General features: G+C 39.0%; 1 protein-coding gene across 2 annotated transcripts in view; it reads left to right on the forward strand.

Moving 5' to 3' along the window:
- Positions 1 to 24,174, forward strand: part of add3a (adducin 3 (gamma) a) — a 106,178-nt gene that overhangs the window by 17,775 nt on the left and 64,229 nt on the right. Inside the window, exon 2 of one of the 2 annotated variants that reach the window (XM_058759659.1) lies at positions 8,024 to 8,076. The exons of the other annotated variant lie outside the window; for it this stretch is intronic. The gene's annotated coding sequence lies outside the window, so the exon portion shown is untranslated. The remainder of the gene's footprint in view (positions 1 to 8,023; positions 8,077 to 24,174) is intronic. 2 annotated transcript variants of the gene reach the window in all.

The raw sequence follows: 24,174 nt of genomic DNA on the forward strand, positions 1-24,174 counted from the left end.
AGTTTTTATTTTTTTATTTTTTACATCAACCCTTTTTAAGATTATCAAAAATAGTAACAGCACTTTGAGACCCCATCAATCATTTCCATTCTGTTGTGTTCCATCCAGCTATTTTGGAACTTCTCTTGCATATCAGCTAGAACTGGATTGTCCAATCCTGGTCCTGGAAGCCAAAGTCCTCCAGAATTCAGCTCCAGCTTGTCCCAACATTCCGGCCTGGAAGTTTCTAGAAATCTTGAAGACCTTGATTACCTTGGTTCAGGTGTGTTTAATTGGAGTTGGAGCTAAACTCGCTGTACAGTGGCCCTCCAGGAGCAGGATTGGTTCTCCCACCTCCACTTTTTTGGGAATGGTACTAGAAGTTAGACATTTCAATTGTAAAGTTGGAGCAGATTGATCTGCATTGAGAAGTGCTATTTTAAGTCATTCCCAAAATGGTGGCATCTAAAACAGCATTGTATTGGTTATTATCCAGATTATCAGGAATGCAGTATGACTAGAATGGTTTGGAATGCTTTGAGGTCAAAAGTGGACTTGAGCATTCCCATCTCCCACCTCACCTACAAATTAGCATTTTCTTAACTGAACCTGGGTCGTCTGGAATGTTAGTTTCAGAACCTGACACATTTTCTTCCATAGCTTGGTTTGTTTAGGCCCTAGTTCTTCAACCCTGTTCCTTATTTCCAACCTCCTTCAGAACACCCAGCCTGTGATATTCCCCCCCCAAGTTATCCTGAAGGCTGGTTCAGGTGTGTTTGATTAGGGATGTAGCTAAACTCTGCAGGACAGTGGGCCCCAATTAGCAGGGTCGTAGTCCAATGGCTTAGGCATATGAACAGGGCAATCACGCTTGGAAATTAATGTTAAAACACAATACATTTCAATACAATCAAGTACAATACAGTTTTTATTTAACTTTTAGGTACAACACATTTTAATTTAAACACTATTTACCTGTTTGTAAGCACTGTGCAGTGTTAATGTTCAAACTGTGTATTTACAATGTTAAATGGCTGACAGCAATAAATATTCTTTTTAGGAATAAAACTACCTCGTTTTTGAACTATGCAGAGCTGTAGCTGAATAGTTAGGCCTACTACACTACTGCATTTTAATGTTGGTCTTTATGGTAGTACTTGGAGAGCCAAATATTTTCCGGGGGGTGTACTTGGTATAAAAAGTTTGAGAACCACTGACCTAAAAGTCTAAAAACACCCTTACGTAAATTGCTTCAAATGTCTATTATGTGAACTAGGAATCCAGTGCATTTATGCAGGGCTTCCTTAAGACGGCTAATTAGTAAATTTTGCATATTTTTTCCCCACCTAGTAGATGTTTGATTGTATCAGAGGCAACTCAGTAGCTATGTTTCCATCACACTGTTGTGCATTTTGAAGTATCATAAACGAGTGATAGAAATGCCAAATTTAGAAAAAAATGCATTTATTCGCAAAAAGGTTTTTACGCTCTCTTGAGGTGGTTTTTGACTCGGTGAATTTTGACAATGCGAATAATGGGAGAAAAACACATTTGCCGAAAAAATTCCTCCATGTGCATCAAACTTTGTGACTTTGTGAGATGGGACAGCATAACCTGACTAACCAGCGGACCGATCTTCTTGCACAGTATCTGAAATGTTCTTATGGTCATTCTTAAATGCCCAAGCAAAGTCTGTCGTCAAAGTATTTCTGTATAATTGCCTTCCAGAACTGTCTTGCATGACTGCGTTCCCAAACAACAGGCATCCACCTTCGCTAGCAATGACCACATTTATTGTGCTTTGTTTGCTTACTCTGAGGCGCAAGTAATTTATTATACATGAAAATAATTATATTCAGTGGCTTCTCCTACTTGTCTTAGTGATATTTAGTGGCGGTTTATCAGGAAGTGACAATTTTGTTCTCTTTGACTCACTGGATGGAAACAGTGCTTTTCGCAAAATTTCTTTTTAATGCAATATTCCAATTTTGCGCATAAATTAAATTCACAACTTTGGATGGAAACCCGGCTAATGTCTTTGCTCCCATTGGCATTTGCCACATTGCTGTTCATTTGCATGAACTTTTACACTAAATTTTGTTACAACAGTAGCTGTTAATCACCAACACCATCTTGAAATCAATTACTTTTTTGAACGACCCTATTAGTTTTTCTCTGTATGTACTAGCATTATTGGATTAAAGAGAGCTTTTCTTTATTGTAAGTGCTTCAGGGAAGAAAGGTTATGTGGTAAGGGACGTTTGGGATCCACATGAGTGGTTCAACATGACATTTGGCATATTTTGTGCTCATTTGCATTGTTAAAACAAAAGATTGACACAGAAATGAGCCTGACAGTGCATGAAAAGGTCACAGTTGTTTCCCTCTCTCGTCCATCTGTGTGTTTGGGTGTGTGCAGTCCTCACGCCTCGCAGGAGATCTATGTGTATCAGATCAGTTGCTTTTTCAGTGCTAGATGAACCGAAACCCTCCCATCGCCACAGTCATGTCTGTAAGATACAAATCATGTAACATAAGGGTGTGACTGAAGATCTTTGATGCGATTAGCAATTTAGTGATTTCATACCAGTATATAAACATACATCAACTGACTTTTTAAGAGATAGTTGAGCAAAAAATGATGTTCATATGTTTTGTGAATTCATAAGATGGTTTTGTGTAAGGGACAACTGAAATAGTTGGACTGAAACGATTATTTAAAAAGTTTCTCCTCTTGAAATGTACAGAAAAAATAATAGCATAAGGGTCTGGAACAACATTAGGATGAGTAAATAATGACAAATTTTTCATTTTTTGATGAACAGATCTAACATGGTTTCTGTTTTTTTAGTGGTCGCACCCATTTTTTCTCTGAAATGAGTCTGTATTTCATTAGAACTTCATACATTTATTAGATAAATCAGTTACTTAGGCTGTATTAAAAGTTAGGAAGCACCCTTTGATGCAGTGACAGGCTGATTTACATAAACCTCATGCTGTTTGTTTAAAAATCTCATCCTTTCATTGGAGCAAAAGGTCGCCAGCCCATCTGCTCCAGCTGTGAGATTGCAACGACCTCGTATCTCCACTGAGTGTTTGTATGTGTTTGTGCTTTGGCTACGGTCACTACATACAGAGTTTCTCGTCACCATTGAGCTGCTCATTCCCAGGGGATTCTGAGTCACTACATCAGATAAACGTCAGACGAGTTAAAAGCAGGTTTTCCTCTTTGGTGCACTGGCAGTGTTTCATTGTGGTAGTGATGGACCATTAAAACCCTGTTTACCAAGCACTGTCAGTAAACAAAGTATACTAGCTGATGTATACCAATCAATAATTATTTCTTTATTATTTTTTTTTAAATGTATAGTTTTCCTCATTTAAAAATCCTGTTTACTTTACGGTAAAAACTGAATGTTTCAAGCATTTAGGTGCTTGTTTTATAGTTCTATAAGTCTATAGATCATTAATTGTTATAATGTTACTATACAAACATATCTAAACTACTAAAATCTGCTTTGTGCCTTAAACTATACTTATCAGCATAACAATACAGGTAGTAAAACAAAATCACACTGTAAAAAAAAAAAAAAAGACAGCTTTGGTTGCCAGAAATTCACTGTAAACAAAATACTGCAACAGTGTTACGGTATTACGAGATACCTGTGTATTTTACAACTTATAACGATATATTTCATTAATTGATAAAATGTTGCTATACCTATTTACTTGAAGTACCAAAATCTGCTCTTTACTTTAAAATGTACTGATAATGAGAATAACAAATACAGGTGGTACTGTAGAAAACCACATGATGAATCCGAGTTCATCGTAAGTGACATGTCCATACTTGTGTATATAGATGGTGGCCAGGGTCAAAAAAATAACCATTTCCAATTTTCCAATGTGTATGGTAAGGTAACTTAATAAACCAACAGGTTTTTCTGTAAAAATAAATAAACTAAAAAACTCTTTTTACTGTGCACAGGATAAATCAAAGTTCACATAAAACATAAAACATCACACACTAAAACTGGTATAAACATTAACTAAACAACATAAAACAAAACACACATTTGATCAAATATGTTCCAATTGATGCATGCAGGAACTTCTGAGAAACTTTTTCAGCATAAATAAGATCATTTTTGTATTTTTCTAAAAGCAAGAAAATCATTTTAACACTGTTTATAATGTAAAAATATGATTTATGTAAAATGTATAATGATTTTCACCATATATTAGGCTGTATGATAATTCATACTTTTACTTCCAAAACCCATATAATTTTACTGTACATTTTAAGTATTGTAATTATTATTATTTTTACTATATGGTAAGGTAATTCACAGTCAAACAAATGGTATTTACTAGAGTTATATTTGTTTTGAATTAAGTAATTTATTTATATGCCTATACAGCTCGATACACATTGAGGACGATGGATTAGTTTTAAGATGGACCAGTTTATTTGTTACTTATGATTCATATCATGATTCGTAATGACTTTGATGAAGAACCAAAGTATATAATTCATATGTTTATTAAACAATACACGATTTTTATATTTTTATATACAAAAAATACTACATTTGAAATGAAATAGAAAACATTTTGGGTTGAATTTTCAGCCCATAGACTCTAGCATGAATACAATTGAAATTCCTGGTAGCAGGAAAACTTGCTGTTATTGGTCTAGAAGGCATGTTTCACTACTACTATTTTTATGCTAAAGTGATTAAGACTGTAATTAAGACCCATTATGTCATGCCGTGTAAGCTAGGTAGGGATAGGTAGAGGATTGCATTGCCGCTACGTAACGGCACAGAGATCCATCTCCGTTCAAAAGTACCCTTGCAAACACTGGCATGAATGTATTCATATTGTCAAGGCTTGTCAGTCCACTGCAGTGGTCCTGAGGGGGTTTTATCATTTATTGAAGGGATCTGAAGAACCATCTGTTCTGGCATAGAGCGATACTTACATATTGAGATGGTTTACTGAACACTCATCTGCCCATAAGTCTGTCAAATATACTTTGTCAGCCGTTCAAAGTGGACTTCCTCTCAGCTCTTTGATCAGTCTGTTGGGTTCAGACCATGTCTGACAACCACAGACTGGCAGTATCACATGTATACCTCATGCATTTCCCAGACTAATATAGTAATATCGTTCAGAATTCGTGACAAACCCTAATCAGATTGGAACTGGTGATTTCTGCCGTTTTTGTAGGCAAGCATCCAGCGAACAGACAGTGGGTGTGCCGTCTGAGGTTGAGACTAGAGTAATGATGGTTTGGGCTACCCAAATACGCCACAAAATCTCAGCAAAGTCCTCTTATAATGCTCAGGGTGATGAAAAGAGCCCACCACACGAATGAGAGTCTGTGAATTTCAGAGCTGTCTGACAGAATCACACTAACAATCCAGTGTTGCATAAGCATCCCAATTTCCCACAATTGGCACGGTGTTTTAAAATAACTGAGAGCTCTCTGCAGTAAAACCCCAAATTGAATGGGTTCCTCAGCCAAAAAAGGTCTGGAAGTGTGAAAACAGATGCTAATTGTTTCGGGTTGCAACTGAAATGTGGCTAGCAAACTTGCATAAGTGGCAGAGCAGGAATCACCTCGCCTCAGGGGCCACCAGCTGTCTGTAGGACAACACAGGCCAGACACAATTATGTAAGTGCTGATGTTATCTAAGTGACCCTGAACCCCATCAGCACTGTGAGTGGAGCGTGACCGAATTATCTGCATGTAGCATAACGGGATTAAACAAATTTGAGTTTAGTGAACATTGAATTTCATAACCTCTTAAAAATAAAGGTCCTTTATTGGTGTCAGTGGTTCCATAAAGAACCATTAACATCCATGGAATCTTTCAGTTGCACATAAGGCTTTTTAAAGTGGAAAAATGGTTCTTTACATTTTTTTTAAAAATAGTTTTAAAAAGGTTCTTTTGGGGACCAACAATTTGGTTCGTCTATGGCATTGTTGTGAAAACTCCCCTTAGGAATCTTTATTTTTGAGAGTGAAAAGTTTCTTCAGATTATTAAGATGAGACAAAAACAAGTGGTTCTTTTAAGAACCGTTCACTTAGAAGTTCTTTGCAAACCCAAAATCTTCTATGGTTCCCAACCCATTTGGATCCTTTATTTGTATAGAGCGTATCATAATCGGACATACCGAGTGAAATAACGTAGGGACTCACTGCATTTACTACCCACTGTGTGGTTGACCTAGCAGTGTTTAGACAGATGTGTTGGTACAGACGATAAAGATGGTTATCACATGCTGCGGAACTCCCCGAGGGCTCTAGACAGGGTCAATTTGGTGGGTTTTTCCCCTCGGCTGAGCTCTTTGATGGAGGTCTGTTGAGCTCTTACTGTCTCTTAGTATGAAAGAGAGCAATAGGAAAAATGTCACATTTATTCACAGGTGTCAATCCCGTTTGTGTAAACAAAATAAAGTTGTCACTCCTACTTCCTCAAATATAAATGTAATCAACATTTTGGTGTGGTACGACTGGTGTAATGTGTTTTTTTTTTTTTTTTTTGGTGTTGGCAAATTTTAAAGGAAAAATGCAGTCACACTTTGGTGGAATTTTGCGGGCAAAAAAGTCCATTGTCAATAGTGTAGCAATTTAGCTCACACAGCCTTTTACTTTTAAACAAAGCTTTCTGGTGTTAAAATCGTGAATTCACTTGACCAACTTAAACTTCATAGGAAATCTGTGTGGGAAAATCTTTCGCCCTCAGGCTAAAATTCTCGATTTGTGCGAATTTCTAATGACAACAATTTCCTAAATAACAATAAATGTGACCAAACCCCAACCACAGACAAATCATTATGCTGCTTTTGTTAATAAAGTGCTGTAACTATTTAGTCCATCTATTGAGTTGAGTCTGTCCACTGAGGGTAGCAGTTTGTATTGCCTCATCAAAGAAAAACATATAATGCATATACATCTGTATAACTGAACAGTAACAATATTTGGCTAAAGGGCCATTCACCTGAAGGATGATAGTGATAATAGCGGAGGGAGAGAATAGAGAAGTCCACACCACAACTGTAACAATATTGTTGGAATCACTTTTCGAGCATTTTTTTTTTCTAGCTGATGAACGATAAAAATTCTGACAGCCAATCAGAATCCAGCTAGATATGAAGCGCTTGAGCGTTGAAATTGGCAGACAGAAAAAAACTACAGTATGCGCTTATAATAAACAGAATGTTATCGTCCATTAAGGTCCTTGCACATTGAGTCAGAAATATGTTTTTTTTCGTATTCGTCATCCTTTCCTATCAAAATGCTTGCTACAGATGCGAAAACGCAGAAAATCGAACCTGATCCGAATTTTTTTTATGATGGATGAAACTTTCGGAGGCAGTGTGTAAACATGATTGACACAACATGAGGTCGTATTTATTTTTTAACGTGCAAAAATTTCAGACGAGAATTTTGGGCTCAGTGTGCAAAGACTCTAATATAGTTCTCGTTCTTTATTTGAAAAGGCCTTAAATTAGCAGGTTAATTGGTTAGTGGTGTGGTAAGCTTGTACGTTGAGTTGTTAGCTTGCAAAATGTATGTTAACTAAAAAAAACTACAAGAACAAAAAACTGTCAATGTGTTATTGTTCCCCAGTAATGAAACCGTGTTGACACTATGAAGTGTGGCATGCAGAAGAGGTGCACTAAGAATGTTTAGCATGATTCCTCGAGGTTTATCTGCAGGAGTTAGAATTTTAAGATTTTTGGCCTGACTATATTTTGGCATTTATTGACTTGAGGGGGTTGACTAGAGGGTTGACTGTCTACGTTTTTAATCTTTTGGCTTTTGTGTGCATTCCAAGTGTTTGGAGAGATAACAAAGTAGGCTACATCAGATCATGGAGGAAGTACACCTAGTTATTTGAAGAGCTTTGATAAACCTCTGCCGTCTGAGCAAAATCTACTAGTAGCTGATGTTTCCTTTCTTACTTCCAGGTGTTTGGCAGCATTTATCACTTTGGATGATGGTTGTGTGTTTATGTTTGTTTGTTTCAGGTGATCCAGCAGCGTGAGCGTTAACAGTCATTGCGGTCTCGGGCTCCCAGCAGGTAAGTCTATATAAAGCTCATTCCCACAGCGAGTCCTTCAGTTGAACCTTGACTCGCAACACCTTTTCATTCAGCGCACAGTGAGACGTGCCCTCAGGGTACGACCTTCGGTTGAGTGTGGAGATGCTTTTGGATCGAAATGCTTCAGAGGCTAAAAGTGAATGTTAAAATGCTGATTTAAGTTCTGTGTGTGCAAATTAGTTGATATGCATATGAATTTGCATCAGCTTATTAAATATGCATTATAGATATCTAGAAAATGTTACAACAGATAATGTAGTGGTCAACTAATATGCTAATATAACATGTTTTTAATGGCCAATGCCGATACCAGTATCTAGAGAACGAGGTGGTTTAAAAATAAATAAAAATGAAATGTCGCTAGATTTTGTGACAAATTGGCCAAACAGAGACATGCCAATAATCTCAAAATGTATTGGCTAATATATTGGTCTATCGATATTAGGGTTGCAAAAGAGCAGAAAAATTCTGGAAATTTACCAGAAATTTTACGCCCCTGTGCAACCCTAATCAATAATGATATAAAATTAATAATAAATCCGCTATTACAAAAGTTTGTTTCTTTTTTATTTTAAATGCTTTCTGAAAGTTGTGAAATCTTGCAGAAAAGTGTACATTTTTTGTAGAAGTATTGTGGAAGCTGTGTTTACATTAAACACAGATCATGTGCATCATGTAGCTACAGTCCAGAAAATAAATTCTCAAGCAAGCATGTCTAAATTAGCTTTCTTCATTCTGCGACTTTTTGTTGAAGTCTAGTACGACAAGCTAGTGGTAAGGATGACATATCGGCCAATATTTCACCAGGGCTTGAATGTTCGGTGCAGGATTGTGGGTATTGCTCATAATTTTACTCATTCCCGCAGGTTTCGTGCTAATAATGTGGGAAATTCCTGCAAATAATTCAGCGTCAAAGACACTCATAAAAACTGACACCGTGTATCATTTGCATATGTTAAGTCTTACCAATTTAAACAGTTTTAAATAATTCAAGCGCAAGAAGACACAAAAGAGCACTTTCTAAGAGACGGTTTCTGTGCGCTCACACCCAAAGCAAGCTCACATTAAACCCACCTCTCAAACAGCTCTTTTTTCAGACATAAATCCACCTATCAAATAGTTTTTTTTTTTTTGCGGCTTAGTGCGCGTAAACGGGTTAAACCCACACTGAATTATGCCGAAAATACCTGTCTTGGCCAGTATCCACGTAAACACAATGCTATGTCTTAAGTGAACATAAAGAGTTGAGAAAGAAAAAGCATGTGTAACTGTATATTGGATCCATGCATTCAGTCTTAAAGAGACAGCAGTAAACCCCTGGTGTAAGCTACTGCACAATAAAATCACCCCATAGCACCATCTAGAATCATATGCTTTCTCATTTCTGTAAGTAACAATAAAAATGTTTCTAGTCAAAATATATCTAAATTCTTAAATCAAGATACTTTTACTAGATAAGCAAAATTACTCTTGTTTTAACTTTTACTTACCCCACTGGCAGATCATTTTACTTGTTTTAAGCAAAATGCACTTAATTTAGTTTTTTCCCCCTGGAAACAAGACTAAATATCTTAAGTCATTTGCCAGTTTGACCATAATTGGCCAATTAATAGAATAGTTTCTTCTTGTTACGGTTTAAAAATCTACTGTCAGCCTTGGTAAACGTGTTCGTTAGCATATCAGGGTACCACGTCATATCGGTTGACCACTAGTGATGACACTTTCAGTTTGAAGTGTTTAGTCCTTAAACCAAGTATGTATTTGTCTGTACAATGTATTCCATTTCTCTGGAAATTTGTACACTTGAATGGCTGGTCAAGTGGCATTTGGGCCTTTTTTTCTGAGTAAATGACATGGATGCAGTCACGACGATCTGGCGAGACGTTTTACAGTCCTGGAGCGGGAAACGGTGATGGTTGTAATGACCACAAACCCAAAACCAGCAGTTTACAGCCTCCCCTCTCTGTCGCAGTCTTTCTGAGCTCTTGTGATTAATTTAACATGGCTGTAGTTCTTCCCATTCCTTCGGCCGCTGAGAGAGTGATGACGGCACGTCCCTGAGCATTAGCGTGCTTTACGGGACTGTTGGGAGAGCCCTCAAAAACGACATTTTAAATGCTTGGATTACACTTCCTGAGTGATTTCTGACGTCTGGGAAACGCAACTGAAACCCTGTAGATTTACTAGTTAGGTTTGTCGGGCTTTAGTGCCATAAAATATAAATGAAGACAGTTGACTTGAGGTGAAGACGAGCTGGTTTTTGTTTTTGAATCTCTGCTTAGGAGTCGATAGCTTAATTTGAAGTGCTGTTTTGGGGTTTGTTGTGCTTTGGGGAAGACACAAAGGAGGTTCTTGTCTGCTTGATCAGTCATTCTGATTCTTGGACTCTTGTTACAATGATTTTGCAAGTCAGGGCCTTTGAGGACACAGGCAGGGAATGCTGGGAAACAGAACAGTGTGTGTGCGAGTCGCTCTATTCAAAGTAGCCCCACTCTTACTACAAAGTAAGGAATGTTTATTTGCGATGTACATGTTCAGCTCACAAATGACATGAAATGTTTTTACACCTGTTTCATCATCTACCAGGCCAAGATCATAAGTTTGATCACTAAGTTATAGCACACCTCTTATCAAATAAATAAATACATATATACAGTGTTTTTTAAATTCAATGATTTTCTATCATTTCAAATGATTTTAATCATTCCTGATTAATGATTTAATGTAATAATATAAGTTATTGTTAATTTTTAATAATTATTAGAAAACGTAATAAATCAATAAAAAAGTCAATGTGGATAAATAGATAAATAGGGTAAAGAATTTTATTTATTTATTTTTTTAAATAGACAAATTAAAAATGCATACTTCAGTATTTTATTTTATTTATTTGGTAAAATTGGTAAAAAGCAAAGTACATTTCTGCAATTTAGACTATAGGCCTATACCATTTCCTCCATTGTTACTTTACTAAATCAAAATATGTGCAGAATTTCCATTGTTTCTGTATATTCAGTGTTTTTCCTTTTATTTGCTCTGGATAGTCATTGCATAAAACTCATTTTCAATTTTCTTTTTGTTTTATGATGGCCTGTGGTCTGTTTACGGGTTGTGAAGTCATCTGTGATCATTTCCACACTCCGCATCAGGAATGCGGTTAGATATTGGCATAATAATCTGTCGCTGAGGGTCTTAGTCTCGCTTTACTTGCTGTATGTGATTTTTGGCTAAACCCACTTAATGCGACAGCTCTAATCAGGGTTACTGGTAAAGTGGATTTGGGACGCTTTGTTATTGTAATCCCATAAATCATAGTTCAGTGTGAGCGATGTGGGTTTTGATTCAAAAAAGCACTACGGGATTCTAGTGAGCTGCTTTTGGATGATTCGTTCACCGTTTGTCTCGGATTCTAAAGGAGTGACGCATGCGAGCAATCGTTTGTAGAGTCCAGACCTCTTTCCCTCTCTGCCTCTGGCACAATTGCTTGTGTTTTTTTATATGTTAATGAAAGGTGAATAATGTCTCGACAATAGTCCAGCATTTCACAGGGTTCCCCCCCCCCCCCCAATGTCTTTAAATGACAAACAAACACTGGTTTCTGTCTGCAAACCCCTTTAACTTAATACAACAGAAACGCAAACCGTTCTCTGCTGCCTCATTCTCTGGCTGAACTGCAAAAAAACGTCCCACCTCAAGCCTACACTTTCCTCCCCAGCCCCTCTCCTCCCTTCTTTTCTGTCTCTTTTGCTCTTTCACTGCACACACAGAGCACTGATATCACTCCCCACCTCCGTTATGATGTCATTTGTGCGAGAGTTTGGGAGTTTAAACAGACACAGGGTATGAGTATTTTACCATGCACATTTTGATGAGTTGAGTTAGTGTAAATCTTTTTTAGTCATAATTTTTGTATTTAGAAAGCTCATAACTTATATGTACACAGATAAGGATGACCTTGAAATATTTGTAAGGTAAAAGTAAATTTTTAAGATATTTGGCAGCGTTAGGACTTTACCTTACCTGAATGTGCACATACAGTAGACTTTTTGTATAGTTGAGCAATTCTAAGCTAAATGGTGTGTTCAAGTAATGTTGGATAGATTATATTTATGAGTTGAACTCAGAAATTTCTTTAAAGGGTTACTCCACCCCAAAATGAAAATTTTGTCATTAATCATTTACCCCTATGTCGCTCCAAACCCATAAAAGCTTTGTTCGTCTTCTGAACACAATTTAAGATATTTTGGATGAAAACCGGGAGGCTTGTGACTGTCCCATTGTCTGCCAAGTAAATTGCAAGGTTAAGGCTCAGAAAAGTATGAAAGACATTGTCAAAATAGTCCATCTGCCATCAGTGGTTCAATCTGAATTTTATGAAGCGACGAGAATACTTTTGTACGTAAAGAAAATAAAAATTACGACTTTATTACAACAATTCGTCTCTTCCGAGTCACCGTAGCGCCATTTTGGTGAGCATCTGCTGGACGCAAACTGTGTACCCTGTTCTGTGTCAGCCGCACCACACGGATACGCTGTTTTCATTCAAATCAAAGCGTAAATAAACATAGAAAACGTATCCATGTGGCGCAGCTGACACAGAACAGCATAAGCAGTTTGCGTCCAGCAGATACTCACCAAAATGGCGCTACGGTGACTCGGAATAGTCGTAATTTTTATTTTCTTTACGTGCAAAAGTATTCTCGTCACTTCATAACGCTCAGATTGAACCACTAATGGTAGACGGACTATTTTGACAATGTCTTTCATACTTTTCTGAGCCTTAACCGTGTAATTTACTTGGCAGTCAATGGGACAGTCACAAGCCTCCCGGTTTTCATCCAAAATATCTTAAATTGTGTTCCGAAGACGAACAAAGCTTTTACGGGTTTGGAGCGATATGGGGGTAAGTGATTAATGACAAACTTTTCATTTTCATTTTGGGGTGGAGTAACCCTTTAAGCCCAGAGTTTTCGGAATTGGGGGTTGTTGCATGTACAAAATACCACTGTATTGTACAACTGTCATTCAGTATTATATGCAATTCGTACTTCTATATTATGTTACAGTTTACAGAACACACTTAGAGTTAAAAAAACAAGCTAGAGTTAAATATTTAGCAAATTTTTATGTAGAAATGGTACATTGCAATCTTGCTCAAGCCAAAGTGACTTCAACACACCTGATGTCATAATTGCGAAAGTCAACCAGACTCTAACCATCTTTGCTGAATAAAACGAAAAGCCTAAAACCCTGACTAAACTGATTGGCTGGTTTTAGCTGGTCTTAAGTTGGTCGTAGGTGGTTAGGAGGCTGGTTTCAGAGGGGTTTTGACCAAAGTCCCTTTCAATGAAAGTCTGTTTAGTCGGCGGCCATATTTGCAATGCCTCCGGACAGCTATTTTGGGCATCCAAGACATAGTCCTAACTAAATGAATGGCGGAATCCTGAAATCTTAAAATCTGTTTGCTGAACTTGCAATTAAATTACATATTTCAAATCGGCAACAAAATCTGAAATGAACTGCCCCATAAATGTTGTTCCTTATGCTCAAATAGCAATAAAAAGCTTATTGCGCTTACAGCCAACGCGCATCTGCAGTCATAAGCATGAGCTTAATCCAGCAAAGACCAGCCAATCAGCATAGGCTGTTTTTTTTTTTCTGTATTTTATTTATTTTTTTTAGCAGGGCTGTCCCTACAATTTTTACATTTGTTTTAATTTTATTTGATTATTTACTTTTACAATCCCAGACATGATTGTGAAAACCATCCAAGATGGCCGACAAAGCAAGCTAAATATTGATACATAGCCTATATTTTTATTCAGTACCAAAGAATATTTATCGTAATAGTTGAATTAGCTCAAAATGTACTTTTACCCCCTGTGTACTTAATTTGACAAGCATTATTTTTGTCACAAATACTGCTTCCTGCTTACACTTTCTATTTTCAATTTCTGATAAGATGCAATTGTTTAGCTTATTCCTATAACCAAACATATTACCTTTCAAAGTTTTCTCCATACGATAACTTGCGCGAACACAGCCTATCGAAACGCGCGCACTAGAACCTTTCTTCTTTGTCCAGTGTTCGTGCTATACATCTTCAGAAGTTGAGCGATTAAAATGTCTTATATACGAAATATGTCAAACGCACTGTATACCTACCCTAGAGTAAGCGTAAAAACTGAAGTATACTTTGGGCGTAAAGGCGCCTATTGCCTATATGTAGACAGCTATACACTGGGATTAAAGTTCTCCGTCTCTACGACGGATTTCCATTACTTGCAGCGAGTCTACAACGGATTTCAGTCATTTGCAGGATTCACGCCTGTTTTTAATGTCTTAAATGCGCTTTTCATAATTTTAAGGCTGTAAATAGGCTTACATTTCTCAAATAGTGTAATACATTTCTTAATTTTAGCTTGAATAGGTCTTAAATTAGGGAAAGACGAGGTGTATTCAATCTGCTGAGGGGGGTGTGATCAAAGCCTGGAGTGGAGCGGAAGCACGTTCCTCTCTCCACTCGAAGCACTCTGTATCCACTCCGGGTTTTGTGTTCCCGCTCACGGAAAAACTGCTCCGTGTTCACTCTATTAGTTATTAGGGATAAATGAAGGGTAAAGAAACATGTAGCGCACTGTTGTTGTTCTGCTGGCACACCAAAAATCATCCCCGCCCCGGCTGCAGCTTCTCACTGACAACACCGTAACGCCGCTCGCATCATTCACAGTCGGGTTATTATTAGAGAACAGCGCGGGATTGCGGCTATTACCGGTAATAATCATTCTACAGATTCCAGCAGGTTCAGACGGAATGTATCACATTTGCACGTGCTTTTGAGTCTCGAGAACTCTCGCACGCTCTCATCTGTGCACAGATCACGATAAGGAGAGTGACAGCTTTTAATAATTATTAAGGGAGTTTGCAAATGTGATATTGATTTAATACAACAGATCAATAAACAAGTACTGCATTTTTGCTCTATATCATCAACGAAAATAGTTCTAAATAAAGTAACAGCTGAGCCGCTGCGCATCTCTAAAAGCAAACTGTCACGGTGTGGTGCGGGAGAGAAGCACGACGATGAAGGGTACTGAGAAACAGTCTTTTAATAATCCACAATAATCCAATAGGAGAGGATAGACACCACAAGCATACATAGACGAGATCGGACAAAGAAACACAGAACTGAATGCAACTTATAAGGGGAACGTAATTAAGGATAATGAGGAGACACACCTGAACTTAATGATACCATAAATGAGACAGAAACTAGGTCACACATGGGGAATGAAAACACAAACAAAAGTCCATAACTGACAGTTCAGGGGTGTGACATTACTCCCCCCCCCTCCCGGAAGGTGCGTCCTCGTACCGTGGAACAACAGAGGGGGAGGGGGGGAGGGGGAAATGGGTGGGAATAATGGCGGAGGCTCAGGAGGAGGACGGACAACCGGGAGGGGGCCGGCAGACAGAGACCAGGGAGGCGACGAAGGAGGGAGGAGCCAGGGAGAAGACAGGAGGGACCCGGAGCAGGAGGAGCCCGGCAGGACCCAGGCCACAGCCATGAAGAAGGCCCAGGGTGGAGCCGACGGAGGGAGGAGCCATGGAGGAGGAATGGCCGCCGACTCCAAGGGGCCGACTGACGGCGGCAGAGCAGGTGGAGGAGGAGCCCGAGCCGGAGCTGGAGAGCAGATGAGCCCGGGCGAAGCCGAGGATCCGGAGGGCCGAGGGAGCCCGGTGGAGCTGGAGGATCGACGGGCGACGGTGGAGATGAGGGAGCTAGGAGCTGAGGTGGAGCCGCTGGGTCGGAGGGCCGAGGTGGAGTCCAGGACTCAGAGGCTGGAAGCGAGGCGAGGATCCCCAGCCACAACGCCGATGGAGACAGGCAGACCCGCGGCGATCCCACCGCACAGATGGTGGGCTGAGGGTGAGCAGAGGGACTGCCAGGATGCAGCGGCGGCAGGGCTGAAGTGGTAGGGATGATGGGAGGAGGCAGGAGAGGGAGGGTGGGTGGGAAATCCGGGTAGGTAGGCAATTCAGGGTAGTCAGAGACTTCAGATGAAGGCGGAAGCAGAGAGGGCATGTCTGCATGAGTTTCCCAGTCTATTAATTCCCCAGAGTCCTGCGACTGCTCACCCTCAGCGGCGGTGCAGTGGGCGGGGCTTTCTTCAGCACCCTCACGCTCCACTGTAACTTCCACTGTCGCGTGCGACGTAGCCGGCTCTCGCACCTGATCGGACGGTCCATGAGGCTCTGGCTCCGGGGCAATCTCCAGCTCAGTCGCTCCTTCTTGCGATGGCTCGTGGGTTGCTATGGGCTCTGGCTCTCTGTCCGCGGTGGGCTCGGGCTGACGCTCTGCGGCTCGGGGTGATGGTGGGCTGGGCTCTGGGTCAAGAGTGGGGCTGGTGTCGTCGTCCGCGATGTCCACAGTCAGTGGAGATTTGCAGGACACCAGCACCCACTCTATGAAGGCAGCGAGGCTCTCTCGAGGACCATCCTCGGACAGCTGCGCTCGTGTGGAGGAGTTCAGTCCAGTTTGGTAAAACGAGCAGAGTCAGCTGTCCGGGTAGTGTGTCAGATTGGCCAGAAAAACAAAGTCTTCGGTGTGGTCCTCGAGAGAGCGGTCCCCCTGCTCCAGCAGGAGGACGAGGACTGCAGGATCATTCATGACAAAAAAAAAAAAAAAAAAAAAAAAACAAAAACAAAACGCGGGGGAAACACGCCGCTTATTTTATAAGGTCCGATCTTCTGTCATGGTGTGGTGCGGGAGAGAAGCACGACGATGAAGGGTACTGAGAAACAGTCTTTTAATAATCCACATAGATAATCCAATAGGAGAGGATAGACACCACAAGCATACATAGACGAGATCGGACAAAGAAACACAGAACTGAATGCAACTTATAAGGGGAACATAATTAAGGATAATGAGGAGACACACCTGAACTTAATGATACCATAAATGAGACAGAAACTAGGTCACACATGGGGAATGAAAACACAAGCAAAAGTCCATAACTGACAGTTCAGGGGTGTGACACAAACACAGGGGTTACTGTATAATTTCAGTTATTTAAATCATTTAATAGTTCTGTATTCAAAATTGTATATTTAAAACATTAATCTCCACATGAATTTATGAATTTAATTGCACTCATGCCACCTCTGAGCCTCATTAAACGTCTGAAAATGTACCTACAAGCCACTTTTGTGTTCTTCTGTGCCACCTCTGTAGTACAAATTAATTTCTTATTAATACTAATTTCATATATTTGGTAACTTATTTGTCTTATTCTACTTATTAATATTTTTTTTAAAACAGAAATTTTTAAAAGCTTATAAACATTTTTTTTTTTAATTTGACATGAAAATGATGCCATTGCAAAAAAAGAAAATGCCCTTTTTTTTTTTTTTTTTTTTACAGTTGAATAGATTATAGTTAGACCTAACTGAAAAAATTGGAAGTACTGATAATTTAATTTGTATCTTGTTATTATTTTTGTTTGTGCTATTGATTGTCATTAATTTATTTGTTCTTATTTTATTATTTACTGAATTATTCAAAGATATACTTCTTTTTTTTAGTTAATATAAATTTGATTCTGAGTGCAGGTGATTCTTGGGTGGGGAGGGGGCGTGGTCCATGGGAAATAGTCCTGCCACCACAGCTGGAATAAATCCTAGAGGAAACACCACATACGTTTAATAAAATTAGAAAAATGCATTTACAAAAGTAAAAAGAAAATGCCCCTGTAAATCACTTTGAGTCAAATGTCACCTCGTATTAAGAAGGCTAATTTTTGTTCAGAATTTTTTATTATTGATTAGAAGGTGCTCCCAAATTTTTTTAAATTAGGAGGACAAGTGCTACTAATTACAAGAAGAAAAGCATGGCTCTTAAACTGGGTGTGTGACCGGTATGGCTGTGGATCGGGGTTTGGCCGAGGAAACATTTTCAATCAAAAGATGTTTTTTTGCTTTAACCCCTGTATACAATCTAGCATTTGGAACAGAGCCCTTGTCTTACATGGACTGATGAGATTGTAAAGCTGTTGATTTCCCTGCTCCGTGGTCTTGTAATGTAATAAGAGCCTGGCTGCATAAAAGGACTCACTCCCACTCAGTGCAGTCTGTCGAGTGACTTCACTGCTGTAGAATGCCGAAAACACAGTTAAAACACAGACACTCAGTATTGAGGGTGGGATTATTGTGTGTGATTATCCAGTTGGGTGTTTTCCTCACTGGCAGCAGCTGAGCTAAATATGATGGATCACTGTACTACGCTGCACCGTTGCCCTGTTGCGTGTAATTGCATGTATGTTTGCGTCTGTGTCTGTGTTTACCGAAGGCAACTTCAAAGAGCCCTCGTGGCAGTAAACCAAAGGTTGTTGCGCACTTACTGGAAGTGATTTGCGGAAAAACCAGTAAGATTATGTTTCTCAGAGTACTCTGAAATGATAGCAGACTAGCAGTGATCGATCATGAAAACATTAAGTGCATGACATGACGTCAAAACATTGACATTAATGCGCAAATAGCCTATGTGATTTTGTGATCGTTTGGTGTAATTTTGGTTTGGTGTAAGTTTGGTGTATCTTATGGGATGATTCATCATACTGCAATTTTTTTTTGTTTGTTGTTTTTTTACTTTGGGACATTTGACAGGTCCAGTTTAGCGCCATCATCTGGACCATCATCTTGCACGTTCCTTATGAATTTTTGAGATTTCCTCAAGTCCCACAGATGAACTTTTGGCTTTACCAGTTGAAATGAGCTACTGTATTCTTCTTCGTGTTGTTTTTCTCAGTTACATTTGGGTCCGTCTCACGCTGTCCCTTCCCGGCCTGATCTGATACGTTGTGTGTCCCCATCAACAGACACATTGTGCTGGGCTGAACTAGTGTGCAGTGATGCATTTGGCTTCCCTGGCTGGGCACCCAGGGCAGAGAGATGCTCAAAGGACTGTTTTATTGCTGCTTTCTCTCTCTCAGACACTTTCTTGATTGTTTGGGGTTGCCAGAGGAAGGTCAAAGCAACCTGCTTCCAACTTGCCAAGACCCCAGAAGCTCTTTGATATAAAACCATGGTAAATTAATCTCGCTGTAATGGATTCACCCTGAAGTGACGTCTGTTGCCTTGTTTGACCCATGCAGCTCAGATATGGCATGTAGCTTTGTAAGAGAGATTATTTTATCAGTTTTTGAATTAGGCTAAACTTTTTATTTTTTATTACTCACTATGATTTTATTTTATTTATTTTTTCACCTGAGAAACATCACTGTGGTGTATCTCCAAAAACTGCTGTTGTTTTAATGACAATTTTTCAGTTTCACATTCTGAATTCCATTCCTCTGAGCACTGAAGATTATGCTTCAGGAATACTACTTTTTTTTTTTTATGGAAATATATACTTTGAGCATTTTGCAACATCCTTCACAAATCACAAGGAGTCTCATTAATCACCTCAGATTGCAAAGTGTTTTTCTGTCATTATCCGTGTCTTGGTACAGGAAACGTGAATGGCTATCAAGGGGTTCCAGCCCCTTTCATCACCCTCAGTGTTTCAGACTTATCGACCCCGTCCAAAAATACTGTTTATCTAACATCAACCCTAAATCTGGCACAGAAACAGGAAAAGCCTTGTAAATATGACTCTGTTTCAAAACCTCGAACTTTCCTTGCCTATAATAGAGGTCTCGTAACTGTTTCTAGGGAAATTAAGCATAGGCGGCATCACAGTTTGTAGATTTTAAAAACCCAGTGTTTTTTAGATGCCTGTAAACCATCATTTTAATGTAACTTGAATCCTGAACATACTTAAAGCTACGTTTGGTGAAGAACAGCATTTTTCTGTCTGTGTGGTGAAGTACATCTGCAAATTCTTAATGTTTAATCAATGTCAGTGCAGTTGAATGGTGCCCAAATCCAGTCTTTTTGTTTAATGTGGTATTTTGCAAGACCCCTTAAGACCCTGATCATAATACTTGAATAATGTAGTACACCACTCTGTAGTATCTGAGTTAAATGAACTTCCCTTGAGTTTAATTAACACTGTCTTTTCTGTATGCAGTCTAGAAAGGAGCATAAAGTGTGCACTTGTTGGATGGCAGCCAATCTGTGATTTCTCACTGTACATATTGAAGTGTACACTATAGGTCATGCATGCTTGCTGCCTGATTGCTTTTCATATGGCATTCACAGCTCATTAACAAGCTGGCCAGTCAATATGTCAGAAAGTACTATATTTTGTAATTAATAAAAACATTTAGAATAAGGCCATGTAGCCATAGCCCACAAATAAAAAAATAATTAAATTAAATCTGAATCCACATACTGGACACTTACTATCAGTTGTTTGGCTGTTAACTTATGTATATTTCAATTGACACAACCTGCTATTAGCTAACTCTTAAATGTGGTTGCAGCATGGCTGCAATATATAATGTGTGAATGTTTTTCATTTATTATTCGTCCCCATGGAGAACATTTTAAGTCTGGCCATTACTCATGTAAACAGATTTTACTTCCCCCTACAGAGTTTTTTAAGTTCTGCTGAGCTGCTTATTCCTGGCTAATTTTTTCATACACACATCTGGATGTTGACCTTTGTGAAACAGTGTCAAACTCTTTTGAGGAAGCGAGTTGAATGGAGTTGCAACTACAAATCTGTTTGGAGATGCACATTTTAAAGTGGGTGCAAGCCTAGAAGCCAAATACCTTCAAGGCAGGAGTGTCAAACTCAGCTCCTGTAAGACCCCAGTCCTTCAAAGTTTAATGCCAACCTTCTTTCAAGTAATCCTGAAGACCTTGACTAGCATGTTTGTTTGATTATAGTTGGAGTACAGGAACTGAGTTTGACGTCCGTGCTTTAACGCAGATGCGGTGGCCATCTTGGTGACAACCTAAGCAGCTTTGCAATTTACTGCAACATAGCTGCTGTTTAGGAAGAATGACTAAAATCATGAAAAATGTAATAAAGATTGTATTTCAGTAAAATATTTCAAATCAGCCACGAAATTTGACAAAAAAAAAAAAATCACAAATTTACATTTTTGAGCTCAAATCATGATATAACATCAGTATTAGTGATTGTTTGTTTAATTGAAATGTGACACTTTTACTTACAGCCAATTTGAGCATTGTGATTTCTATATAATATTCTATCTATAATATTTTGGTGCAAAGAAATGACAAGGGCCTCTGGGGCCCCAGATTTAAATTCTGTACTCTGCCCAAAATCAAAAGAGCCGACCTTAGGATGTCAGTGGTTTTCTGGTGCAAAAAAAATGGTAGGGTCCCCCAAGGGCCTCTGAGACACTACATTTAGGTTCTGTACTTTGGTTCAAATCAAAAGGGCCTACCGCCATATCTATGTGGTATACTGGTGAAATGATACGGCAGGGGCCCCACATATGGATTCTTTACACTGTCCCAAATCAAGAGTCCCCCTTCAAATGTATAAGGTTTTCTTGTGCAAAAATATGCTAGGGGCCCCCAACAGCCTTTGAAGCCGCACATTTAGGTTCTGTGTTCTGGCTAAAATCAAAAGTAAGAACCATCATGTGTCTATGGTATACTGGTGAACTGATATGGCAGGGGCCCCACATTTGGATACTTTACTTTGCCCCAAATCAAAAATCCACCATCATATGTCTATGGTATTCTGTTGCAAAAATATGGTAGGGACACCTAGGGGCCTCTGAGGCTCCACATTTTGTTTCTGTGCTTTGCTTCTAATCTATTCTTGTGAAAAGATATGGTAGGGCCTCAAAGGACTCTGGGGCCCCACATTTCATAGGACGTGTGCATTTCCGATGTCTAATATCATTTAGTCAATATAGGCAGGTACTATATGTGGTGTTTTTCCAGTTTTTAGGTTGTTGTGCCTGAGGACACCTGTGCTGGACATCGCATCTGGCTTAGTTTTCTGAAGATTCAGGAATTTGCCCTCATTGACTCTTGATTCCGAAGCCTTAACTCCTCAGAAATCACAGAATTTCTGTTGCGTAACTCTCAACTATACATTAGCAGAATGTGGCTTGCAGCTTCCAGCTTCTTGTCAGCTTTTGGACCGCAGGAGGCTTTCCCTCCTACATGAATAATTGGTTGCATATTGATTTTTAACATCCCCCGAGAGACCCACACTTGCAGAGGCCCAGCTTAGGGCTTTCATTTAGGTTTTCTGTGGTAAACAGTACACAGTCGTACTTTATCCTCCCATAACTGTTGTTCTTCACTGTCTCCTTTGGTCAGCACTCCCTAGAAGAGCTCGGCGGTTCACTCAGCAATTAAAAAGACATCAGGAACCGCAGGATGGGTAAGAACGAGCTCTACGTGGATGCTTTGCATGTATTAGGCTGGCCAATTTTTTTTTTTTACAATTTTGTTTACTTTTACAACACTTGCTTTGGAGACTCCAATGGGAGCTTTTGAGACAAACTAGACACACTTTTACTGATGACTTACTCAGCAGAATAGTAAGTAAAGGCTCTATAGGCCAAGTTATTCAGATGCTAATTTGGTGTCACTCTCACTGTGTCTCTTTGTGCCTCTTTAGTTAACAAATTGACCCTGGGACAATCATTCAACAATACTAAAAACACATTAAAATGATACGAACAATTGAGAGCCCCACTTTTTGTTCTGGAAACATTCTTTCAAAAATGTTGCAGGAGAAACTGGCCCAGCACTAACTTGTCAAGAGCTCCTTTACGATCACCACCGACACTGGAGTTGTAAAGTTTGTGGCATTTTTAGAGTCAGCTCTCACACGTGAGGCGTTAAACAACATTAGCAATGTGAACCCCGTGAGAGAGAAGTGTTGAGTTTGAATTTAATGGAGAATGCAAGAGTGGGTTTTTTGAACCGCAGCTCTCATTCTCTCTTCATCCTTCGTTCCCTGAATATTTTTCCCCAAACACCAATCAATATTTACTAAAGATGAGACTATTCCTAAATATACAACAAATAAGATGTAATTAAAGCTTATTTTACTAAATATTTGGTCAAAATATATTAAAAGGCTATGGAACCAGGTATGCACAATATATCGGTTATCGGCTGAGATTTCTTTATTTATCGGTATCAGTCTTTATTGGATATTTAATTGTTCATGCTCATTTCACCTACTGATACATATACATGACCTTTACCATCATGTAATGCTCACTTAGTTTTTTTTTTTTTTTTTACTAATAATTTAACACTTTTCAATGTAATATTTGGCAAATCTCAAAACAAATATCCATTTTCCATGCTGAACATTATAATTTTGTGATGACATTTTTACTTGGACCCTTTAAAATCATTGATTTTAATTTCTGGGGTTTCATTAGTAATTTATTTAGATAAAATAGTAGTGAAATATTATTGTTGTCCATTTATCGGTTATCTGCCATAACATTAATATAGTTTATCTGTATTGACCAGAATTTAAATATCAGTGCATCCGTACTTGGAACTGAAATAAAGTGAAAACTGGCCAATTATGCATTCCAAATTGCCAAATATGGAGCCTCATAGGCAGTGTGGTCCTGCCTGGAAGTAAAAAAAAAAGAATGCTTAAATCTTTAAAAATATGAAAATATTAGATAAATTAATCATCATGGCCAATATATCGGTCTATCAGTGTAAATCTTATTATGAGTGATCTACAGTTGGATTTTTTATTAATTTAAAATGCTGACTTTAGATTTCTTGCAGTTTTAGATTTGATACAGAATCAGAATCAGGTTTATCTCTGTCCACGCTAGCTCTCCATTTCTGATCGTGGATCTACAAAGGAAACTGTTGGCAGTCTTTCAGCTTTGAAGGCCGCGTTAGCTTGTAAGACCTTTTGAAAGCTGCTTCGGCTTTGTTGCGGTCTGATGCTGGGCATTGTTCGGACCGGGTAACCCTTCAGAGACCAATGAATACCACATCTGAAGAAAGTGAGAAGACAAGAGCGAAAAGAGGGGAAAAGTAGAGGAGGGGGTTAGCTTTTTTCTTACCCTGCTAGTTTTTCATTTCGCCTCCCTGCACCTCCCTTCAGTTCCAGAAAACACTGCCAGAAGACCAAAAAGAGGCAGAATCAGA

Source organism: Onychostoma macrolepis, chromosome 22 (assembly GCF_012432095.1).
Source record: "Onychostoma macrolepis isolate SWU-2019 chromosome 22, ASM1243209v1, whole genome shotgun sequence".
In the NCBI taxonomy this organism is placed as follows: domain Eukaryota; kingdom Metazoa; phylum Chordata; class Actinopteri; order Cypriniformes; family Cyprinidae; genus Onychostoma; species Onychostoma macrolepis.